Source organism: Gymnodraco acuticeps, unplaced genomic scaffold, assembly GCF_902827175.1.
Source record: "Gymnodraco acuticeps unplaced genomic scaffold, fGymAcu1.1, whole genome shotgun sequence".
NCBI lineage: Eukaryota > Metazoa > Chordata > Actinopteri > Perciformes > Bathydraconidae > Gymnodraco > Gymnodraco acuticeps.
Window position 1 is genome coordinate 141474 of NW_022990475.1, and position 11395 is coordinate 152868.

Consider the following 11395-nt stretch of genomic DNA (forward strand, 5'->3'; position numbering starts at 1 on the left):
TCACAACTTTCCACTCGTGTTCTAGTTCTTTATTCAACATTGCTTGGCTGACACTTTGACTGATTTTTGATTTTTTGCTTTGATTAGCCTTGTCTGCTTCACCCGACCAATCCGACCAGCTCTTACTGAACTATCTCTTTCTCTCAAAGATCTTTTCTTCCTCGCAGCTTTGGATATCATCCATTCCATATCGTCTTTTTGGCTACCATCTGAGCTGGTTGACATGATGAAACAGTCAATGTACAGTTTATGCAAATCCGCCAAAAATAACAGTCCAATGCTACCGTTTCTGTATGTATCCGATTTTTCCGATTCTCTCTGAGCTTTCCGTCACGCGTCCGTGTTTTCCTGTCGCAGTTTGACGTCACCGAGCAACAGCCAAACATCCCAACTCAAACTTCTCCCCTCTCTTCTCAGACCAAACTCATGCTCCGAACGGAGCTTCAACCCTGGACTTCCTATTTTATAGAAGCAGTGCTTCGAAGCTTGCTTCAAATCACGTGACATATGACGTCAGACGCAGCAACTGCTTCAAATCACGTGACATGTGCAAGCCCCCAGGAAGTGCGCCGGAGTCTGATGAGAATATTCGTAGTGGCCAAACTGCGGTACTACACTTCCGTTTGGTTGCCAGGCCCGGAAACACTTTTTCCCATTGACTTACATGGGGAAAGAGTGGTCTGTAAATCGTTGGATAATTGTTTTGAAACTAAATAAACAACCCAGTATGAACACTTGTATAGCCCTTATTAAAAACATTCGTTCCTCAAGTTGTAAAAATGTGCTAATAACGTTATTCTGAGAGTTATTTCCCTCGGCATTATGAACGCGCATCTAAACCCACGGGACCGCGCCGCCTGGCACGTTCATGTGATGTGACCTGTTCAGCACTACATGCGTTTATCTTTACCCATGGATGCACAATAACAACGGACCCATATCGCCTTACTGCCATCCCACGGAACTGTAATAATGGATATATTCAGGGCCGCCCCTCCCTACAGACCAATCACGCAGGCTGCATGGGGCCCCGCCTTGCGCAGGGGGCCCCGCCCAGAGGGCCTCAGCTGCTGTGCGCAGTTCTCCGCTCAGTTCTCCGCGCACCCCCGGCTGACACGCGAGAGTGAGAGGTGACAAGGGGAGCACGTCTGTAACCCGACACCGTTGCAATGAATCGCCATCTGACCAATCACGGCTTTGATACGGCCACGAGTGCAGGTGAAGAGATGTCGGTGAAAAGACAGTTTCAGTCCGGCGCAAGCTAGAGGGAAAAAAAACAAAACTTGAAGAAACTAGAGCATCACTCGAAGGTGGGTTATTGTCAAATGTACAACTTGCGAATGTTGTATAAGTCAAATTGCCAATTGCCATATTAAAACATCAGCTGCAATTCACGACATGAAGAAGGCAGTCTCTGCAGAGCATACAGGCGAATGGAGATGCAGTTATTTCCAGCATTCTTTATTTACCATTCATTCAAGTATGTGATGCCTTTTATCTGCTAATGTACAGGAGGAAGAGTGATAAACTGTCTGTCTAGTTGGCTTACATAACAGTTAAAGTTTACAGCCTAAAAAACATGGAGTATTTGTTCCCCTCTTATTCATTTTTATGTCAATTTGCACATTTCATGGTGACACTCAGCCTCTCCCCTTAACTCCTAACAGTCATCATCATGTCAACCACAACACAGAGAAATACTGATAGAAATGTGTGTGTAGTTGTTGATACATTGCTGACAGAGGGAACTACATTTGAATACAGATTTAAGAAATATCAGTTTTTGAGCATGTCATAAGCATGTTTTGTCTTGACTATATTACAACTATATTATAATAAAATAATATAGTATTTATATTATTGAATTGATTATGATTATTATTATTAGTAGAAGTTGTTTATTTGCATTAATTATATTTTAATCTTTTTGAGGCTAGTATTTGGCCTCAAATGCAGACGTATTCACCTGTAAACGCATACTGAACGACATACATGCACAACCATTTACCTCACTGCATAAAAAAGTGTTGATAATAATAATAAACAGGAATTATATTTGCAAAGTAGCCTACTTTGTTTAAAACCATTTTTTTTGTTTAGAGCGGTCATAAAGTGTTGATGGCTTCAACACTTTATGACCGCTCTAAACAATGCGCAATGTGTGGGTTGTTGTCGTAGTTTGCGTTGTTGCTGTTGAGTTGTTGTTGGTATTGCATTTGAATTGTATCATTATAGAGCAAGCCAGGAAGAAATATAGGTCGTTCTGGCTCGGGAAACACTTCGAAATGTAGAGAAGTTCTGAACAAAAAGACAATTATTAGTAATATAAAAACAGTTCAATGTTTTAAGTAATAGATAGCCCAGTGGGTAGAGCCGGCGGCGATGTCCTCCGTGCAGCTGGTTCAAAGCCCGGAATGGATGTACTTTTAATCATTGCTTTTCAACTTTAATACTTTAATAACTGTTAAAAGGCCCTCTCCTCCCAAAAAAATGTCCAGCACTCTCTAGTCTCTTCTCAATAACCCAATACACACAATTGTCAATCTTTAATTGCAAATAGAACATGATATTCCAACCCAGTCTCACAAAAAAACGTGTAATAACTACGTTGGTCCACAACGTAGGACGTAGTATATCTACAAAAACGCCTCTTGAAAAACGAAATTGTAAGATGCCTACGTTTTTTTTCACCATTCATTCCAATGGCTGGCTTCTATGTCACGTGATCTTCAAATGTCTCCCTGCAGAAAAAAAAACATGGCCGACCTTCGTTTTATTCTCGGTGTAAAATGCCTATTTTAAGGTTAGTTTGGTCATTAAAATGCGTTTTGATGTCATTTCATGCGAGAAATATGAGTTGTTATTTAAGATTATGTGTGCAGTGTGGGTGTACATTATCTTTAGTTTGCTAGTTATTACGAAGATTACTTCAGGAAATTGTGTCCATTCAACGTTTTCATTGTTACCAAGATGGTTGCTAGGGACGCTGCTATCGATATTATTTCTGTTATGTTGTGTAAAATGGTGTTATCTTTATTGCTACCCCCTTCCCCGTCAATGTATAGTGTTGGTCCACAGTGCAAACGTAGGCCTATTAGTTTAACAAAATCAAAGGTACAAGCTAGACTTTTATTTAGCATCTCAAAACACATCGGACCGGCGGAGACAGGAAGTCCGGCTCACTAAAATGTCCGTACAGAACAATACCCTGGCCTAACCCATAGATCCGTGGGTGAATAATGTCAATCACTACAATAGATACGTTATTTTCCGTTACCAACACCGTTATTAGTGTTGGTCCACTGCTTTTCTCTTTGAAAGTCATCACATAACGGCATTGTAATACACAGTTCGGCTGCAGTCAATGTTACATATCTGCTGTAGTTCTCTATTTATAGAGCCTTGATGAGACAAACATGATGAACTGGAAACGTGACATGGATCATAAATATATCAGTAATTAAACAACATCTTACATTTATTTTCACACAATACATCTCCTTGCAGTATCAACACTAATTCGGCTGACTTTTATATTTAATCCAATTGGTAGATAGGCTGTATTTACACCATAAACGTGCACACCTGATATAAAGGGACACCTAGTGGTTAAAGCATGTTATTGAATTTCATTATTTTTATTATTAGACATTAATAGAATCCCTATAAAGTATGTTCATTACTCGTTATTCTCTACTAATAGTTAATTAAAGACTGTATATAATGACTATTTTGCACATCCCTTTCAAGATTTTCTAAGGTTTATTGACATATTCACAAATGGTGCAGTTATGCAATGAATGTAAAACTTTGTGTATACCTCCAGGAATGTTAACTATGTTGAAGCACTTATTTTAACTGATATTATACATATGTATTATACTCTTATAAGATGTAGATAGTATAAGAAATGTGCAGAATATGAGAATTTAATGGTGGAGGTACACAAATATTGAAAGATGTCTTGTGATGCACTGTTGAGGAACCTGTGACCCAAGTTTTTCATCTCCGGCCTTGTCAGGTATTGAACAATCAATAAATAAAGAACAGAGAATTATTAAATATAAAACACAGAATTTGTGTGATTATACTAAATGATTTACAAATAAACACCACTGCATATGTACAACTATACACATGCTGATGTAACGCAAATGTTTCCAACTTGGGATCAATAAAGTATATCTTATCTTAAGCTGATCGATGGCTACTGCCAGATTTGCAAAATGTGCCTCTGAACCTTGACAAGTGCATGTTTCAGGCTTATCAATGAACAACAGGAGGGGTCACAGACATAAGACCAGCTGTTAAATAAAGCTCTTCTGACCTTAGCTGTCGTGTGGGTATATATTAATGCTGCCCATTGGGCACAAGCAATTTTCACCCATTTATTAATTATATATTTTAAATTTGAGTGTTTCCTATCCCCTAAACCTCCAAAATCAAATCAAATCAAGTTTTATTTATATAGCACATTTATAAATGATTTTTGGTCGAGCCAAAGTGACGCGGTGGACCCGTCCAAATCCGGTTTTGGACAGTCTGCCGTGGTCCCATCCCATTTCATGGGTATTGTTCTGCACGGACATTTTAGTGAGCCGGACTGCCGGTCTTCGCCTCCCGGGCATGAAGCTGTTTACATGTGTTTTGAGATGCTAAATAAAAGTCTAGCTAATAACTAATACGTTTGCACTGTGGACCAACACTATACATTGACGGGGAAGGGGGTAGCAATAAAGATAACACCATTTTACACAACATAACAGAAATAATATCGATAGCAGCGTCCCTAGCAACCATCTTGGTAACAATGAAAACGTTGAATGGACACAATTTCCTGAAGTAATCTTCGTAATAACTAGCAAACTAAAGATCATGTACACCCACTGCACACATAATCTTAAATAACAACTCATATTTCTCGCATGAAATGACATCAAAACGCATTTTAATGACCAAACTAACCTTAAAATAGGCATTTTACACCGAGAATAAAACGAAGGTCGGCCATGTTTTTTTTTCTGCAGGGAGACATTTGAAGATCACGTGACATAGAAGCCAGCCATTGGAATGAATGGTGAAAAAAAACGTAGGCATCTTACAATTTCAGAGGCGTTTTTGTAGATATACTACGTCCTACGTTGTGGACCAACGTAGTTATTACACGTTTTTTTGTGAGACTGGGTTGATTCAGTCTTAGTGTGTGTGTGCATTGTATATTTTTCAAGGCAAAGATACGTTAAACCCACTACAGCCTTGCACTTCGCCAGGAGAGGTCACTGTAACTGAAGCTTCGAGAAATGAACCTATTTCCGACACAATTGTCCAAGTGGTTCGACGCTTCATTCAAAGCTTCATTTTGCCATCACTAGTATAACGCTACAGAAAAAAGAGCACACCGTCCATTCAGAGGTTTATCCAAACACAAAGATGATGGATCAGTAGTGCTGTAACTCACACACACTTTCTCAGGAACACAGAGAGAGATACCACTTGTGGAATTATACCATCGTGTTGTTTGCGTTGTTTTAAATTCTTCCAATCAATCCTGTTTCACTCAAATACTTAAGAATGGCCTTCCTGGTAGCTCTTACCCCCTCACCTTCTGTTCCCAGTATCCCCATCAGGCTCCACTCTCTTCCTGCCTCTCTGACCCTGTCTCTTAGTTTTTCCCTCTCTGTTTTGTACATGTTGCAGTGTAATATTATGTGTTCCACATTTTCTTTCACTTCACACCCCCTGCATTCTTCAACTTCACTTTTTCCCTTTAAAAACATTGTGCCATTTAATCTTGTACACTGTAAAAACCGATGGTGAAGACAACAAAACTCGATTTTTTAATGTAATTTACTTGCCCTAAATTAGTTATTTTTCAATGTGCGTTTAAATAAGTAACACTTAGGCAACAATGAGAACATGTTTTAAGAACTTGTTTTATTATTTGTAAATTAATATCACATTTTCTGAACTTTCTTATAAATACGTTTTGGAAAACTTAAAGGGGACCTATCATGCAAAATGCACTTTTGTATGTCTTTTATACATGAATATGTTCCAGGGAACTCAGGAAGTGTCAGAAAACACAACCCTCTCTATTTTCCTCCATACCCAAATCTCTAAAAAAGGGGCTGCAACGGATCTGATAAAAACTGATCCAGATTTGAACACTGTCCTGACGTCAGGAGGACGGTGGTGCTACGGCTATTGGGCCAACTCTCCACCTATCAGGGGAATGTGGGGTTGGGCCACGGCCGGCCATTGCCGCTCAAAAGCGCTGGAGACGCTTTAGTACATATGCCAGGCCTATAAGTGGCGCTGTAGTCTGCCACAAAAGTAGCGAAGAAGACTTCCCGCGCATGGTTGCCATGGTTGCCCTTCTGTTTATTCTCCGCTGTGGCTCTTTTTACTCCCTCCCCGTCGAGGCAAGCACTGTAATTCTCTCAGGTTAGTCCACCATCAGATGACAAACACCCACCTCTCCGCCTCTTCCAAGGAACGAGGGGACCATGCAGCAGAGTTTCAGTCTTCCGGACAAAATTAGAAAAGTGCCGGTCAAAGGTCTTCTTTGTTATTTATTGAGCTTTAAAACAAATGAATAACGACTCTATATAATAATAGAATAAAACACGGAGGACGGAGATCTATTTTTCTCCCCCTCTTCTGACTTGATCAGAGCACGCTCCCCTCTCCTGCAGGGGGGCGTGGTCAGCTGCAGCTCACAGAATCAGCCCCCTGCAAAAACAGGGCTGGAGAACAGCAAATAGAGCGAAATGAGGCATGGCTAAAATGCATGATCTGGTCGGTATTTTGAAAACAGAAACATATACCTTATATAGGTATGGCCCTACAATATATCATTTGAATATAGCATGATAGGTGTCCTTTAATAAAAATGCTTTTGTCAACGTCAAGGTCATGCCACGCCCTCAAACGACAATACCGCAGTGTGAGACTTCCTGTTCCTCTTTGCAGGGATTCTTCAGCAGTTGGACACGTGTTTGCGTTGGATCCTCTTCAAACCATCGTAAAACAAGTAAGCATGCCACCTGAGTTATTAATTACTGCTTTTTAACTAGCAAGTATTAGAAGTATTTGTTGTTCTCGCGTCCCAGGAGAGAAGCTTAAAATAAAGAGACTAATGGAGTGTCTCAATGGTTCAAATGGGTTACTTTAATTAAATGGCGCGGTAATGAAACAAACAGAAGGTGGTGGAGACAAAACAGCTGTGAGTCCCGGGTGTGCAGCGGTGAAGAGAGGACGAACAACACTCGTCCGCTATCTATATATCCTCCGTTGGCTCCTCCTGTCATGGCCCCAGCTGTTGTCGGGGGACCTCCCTCCGTTATCTTCAATGTCCGATATCGCGCATAACAGAGGATTTAGACGTTGTATATTCATTGCATAACTCCACACGCATCTTCTCCTCATACTCTCTTTCATGACTTTTTATTTAATGCATTTGAACGGCTCTAATCGTTATTTACGTAAAACAGGAAGTCAAGCTTACTGTTGGTATTCCGGAGACTTCTTCCGGAATAGCTTTTCAAAATAAACTTTAGCATAAACGTTAGCCACAGGCGAATGCTAACCAGAAATGTTTTCACAATAAAACAGTTTTAAACGTACTGTATGTTTAAACTAAATTACGTCATTAAACATTGATTTTAATTTCTTACAATCCCTCCTTTAAAGTATGTAAATAATACTGAAATCAATTAGTTATTCATCTGAACTTTGCATAGTACATAACTCATATCAAAAACATACAATCAAAATGGAATGGTTCAATAACCGTCATCAAAAATACAAATTACTTTGGTTGGTCTTCAACATAAAAGTTTTTCTTTGTGCATAACTTCTAGTGTTAACATTCAATATCACTCAAAAAATAGCAGCAATTAGCTTGGTATCAGAACATTTCTTACTCCCTCCTTTCACAGAAATCGTTCCCATACCACATTCAGTGTTAAGGCACTTGTTTTTACAAAACATAAAAAGAAACAAACTATTTTAGAATAGTAGAAAGTACTACTACTTTGTAGCTGGTTCTTCATTCTAATGATTTCACATCACATCATTTGGACATTCTTTGAACAATCTCATCATTGAACATCCATATAATTTAAACAATCTCATCATTGAACATCCGTATCATTTAACATATTTTAAACAATCTCATCATTTACATCAATATCTGTATATGGGGGTGGGTTGTCTTGTTCTGCTAGCATTTGTAACTGTTTCCTTATGAGAAATGTACCCTCCCTTATACCTTTTAAGGTACGTAAGTAATATGTTCTCTAGAAAGGGCTGTGGTGATAAATCGGTACGTTAGGGTGCGGGTACATGGAATGCAACTACAACATCTAGCACTCCCCTGGGCACCCCTATGCTATCCTTGTACGCTGTGGAGCCTAAACTCCCTCATGGGACTGGTCTCTTAGCCCTACTGGTTTTGGGGTGTTTTGCCATGTCGATTAACTGATCCGCTGTCATTGGTACTGCATACAAAACATCACTGGCTGTACCAGTGCACAGGTCCCAGTCCAATCCTGTGGCAAGACTGAGTACAAGGTTTTAGTTCCACGATACCACCAAACATCTACTCTGGGATACGGCATTTTAGACATAGTCATTTCTGGGAGAAGATTTTGGTCAGTTACAGCAGTTGTAGAATTGAAAGTACCTCAAATGGAGTGAAAACCGGTGGAATATCAATAACTCACTATACTAATTTCAGTTCAATTCTGGTCTACTTAAAGAACTATGTTAAACCCTTTAACAGTGTGTGGAACTTTGTGTGTCCAAGCATGTGATAATTACTCCCTCCTTTATCAAGGATTTTAAAAACAGAAGTAATTTCATCAATGGTTTGTAGTTCAATTTAGGAATTTTCACTTATGGCATATATGTTTCTACTTTAAATAACATCTCTTACTTTCAGGTCATCACTGATTAAATGGATGACCATTAGGAGGTGGTGGCGTTTGTCTTTTAAAACTCATAATCTGGTGCTGTGCGCTCCCTGTGAAGCTGCAAGTAAGATTTAAAACAACTGCAGGGTGGGTTGAGTGACCCCTTCTCTCTAAACGATATTGGTTGTCAACAATAAATATGCACCATTACAATGAGTGATCCAAGGCCCCAAATGTATTACTCCCAATTATATTGCTTTTTCCAAAATTAAATGTGCAATCGCTCTTTGCCCAGTGTCTTTTTAAAACTCTACATCTTGGACGACTGTGAGACTGACCGGATGAGCGGCCCGACCAAGCAAGGAGGCAAAGGCAAAACGTCCCAATTACAACCCGGTGTGGGCATTTATTAAAATCATAGACACATGACTCACAGCCTCAATCCTGCTGTTCTCCCTGAACACATCCTGCAGCCACAAGGATCTCACACCCCATTACAAACAGGAAACACAGAGCCTAAATACCCACAGACTAATCAATCAACAAGACACAGGTGAGGGGGGAGGAGACAACACAGGGCACCAGGTGAACACAATCAGGAGCAACAGACAAAACGGGAGGGGGAACACTTCCAAACTAAACCACATGTGCAATATTACAAGGCCCGAAGCCATCAGTCCACAGTGACGAAGTTACCTTCGTCACAACGACAAACAAATGTTATTTCCACCTTAACAATTCTCTTATGGTAATAAGCTACAATGGTGAAATCAATACTTTAGACTGGAATACTATATTTGGCTTGGTACTAGCTCTCCTTTTAACATTTTCCATACAACTAAAGATTGTTCTGCTCTTATATGGGGGTTTACTAAAAACTATCCCTTTATACTGTAGATCAATATTGTAACAAATTAAATCTTTACCAAATTCGTACATGAATAAGAATCTCGTAAAGAATAATTTGTTTACATGATGAAAAGATTGAAGAATATGTTCTACTCTGTACTCCTAAGTCCAAAACACCCACTGCTTAAAGTATGGTGAATATTTCCATCAAGTCTACCCCTTTATCCCACAGTACTCTCAGTGTGTTTTTAGGATTATTTCCTCATTTTACTTACTCATAGTTTCCTCTTACTTTTTAAATGTACCAATTGATTAATTCATGGCTAATACATATTTTTTCTTTACGTATTTTCAAGTCAATTTAAGTTCTTTAAATGTGGTCCTTTTTATGTGCGTTTGTGAATAAGTGTGTTTATGTGTAAACTCACTCACTCCCGTTTTCCTTTTCTCCCCCTCTGGTTGTCAAGCCACGACCCCCTCACATTCTGCTAGACCATGCCAACTCCTCCGAGTCTGTCTTCTCGTCCGTCCTGTCTTCTCCTCAGTCCATCCGCTCTTGAATCCTTCCGCTGTAACTCTTTTCAGTGGCCCAACTGCTTGGCATTTCATTTCCTCCTTTACAGTCTCTTCGCTGTTGCATGGAGGACGTATTCCGCTCTCATGTCCCACACTCTGCTCTTGTGCCAAATCTCGTGGCTCAGCTTGGAACTTCATGTCCTGTCTGAGGGACTGACGAGAGTTTGCCTCTTTAAGTCAGCATACTGTTTTCGTTCTGGATGCCTCAGGTGGAGATGGTTCTGGATGCAGTCTTGTCGTTGTTGGTTCAGCTCTGGTTCTCTGTCTGTTCGATGGAGAAGGAGGAGTCTCCTGTGCTGAGGTATTTTGTCTGCTTGGAAGATAGGGGTCGTAGCAGTCTGACAGGCAGAGAGAGAGAGTCCAGGTCTCGGGACGCATTACCTATGGCAAATTCTAACACACTGAGGTAAAATAAATCCAACCTTTCCACTCTATTTTTCTAATCATACGTTTTATCGTATCATATTGTTTTTCATCGTTTTAGTTGTTAAATGCCATCTAAACACAATTAATTTGATATTTGATATACTTTATTAATCCCCGTGGAGAAATTGTTTCTCTGCATTTGACCCATCCTGTGTTAGGAGCAGTGTGCTGCCATTTTGAACGGCGCCCGGGGAGCAGTGTAGGGAACGGTGCCTTGCTCAGGGACACCTCGGTAGCACTTGGTGTTGCCGAGACTTGAACTGGTGACCTTCCAGTTGCCAAGCCAAGTTCCTATGGACTTCGCCACCACCGCCTAATGTCTACTAATAATTTTACAATATCCCTAAACATTGTTTTCACCCACTGTAACATTGTCCATAGTCTTAACAGGGGATGTTTCTGGTACAGACTAAAACATGGATCTAGTGTATTTGGAAATTCCCCTAAATTGTAAATCCCCATCACTTAAATATCCCGATCTCTTAAACCCATCTCATCATTTGATACAAGAACTGCATATAGGGGGGGTGAATCATCTTGATTATAACCTCCTCGCCTTTGGGAACCAGTATTTCTAACTCCTCCTCTTGTTGCTCAGCTGCATACCTCTTGTTGTTATGAGACCTATT

At 40.0% G+C, this 11395-nt stretch overlaps 1 protein-coding gene across 1 annotated transcript in view; it reads right to left on the reverse strand.

The window, feature by feature from the left end:
• LOC117552646 (zinc finger and SCAN domain-containing protein 31-like) overlaps nucleotides 1-5434 on the reverse strand; it is a 34026-nt gene extending 28592 nt beyond the window's left edge. The window contains exon 1 of the mRNA XM_034226221.1: nucleotides 5384-5434. The gene's annotated coding sequence lies outside the window, so the exon portion shown is untranslated. The remainder of the gene's footprint in view (nucleotides 1-5383) is intronic.
• Nucleotides 5435-11395: the final 5961 nt, after the last annotated feature.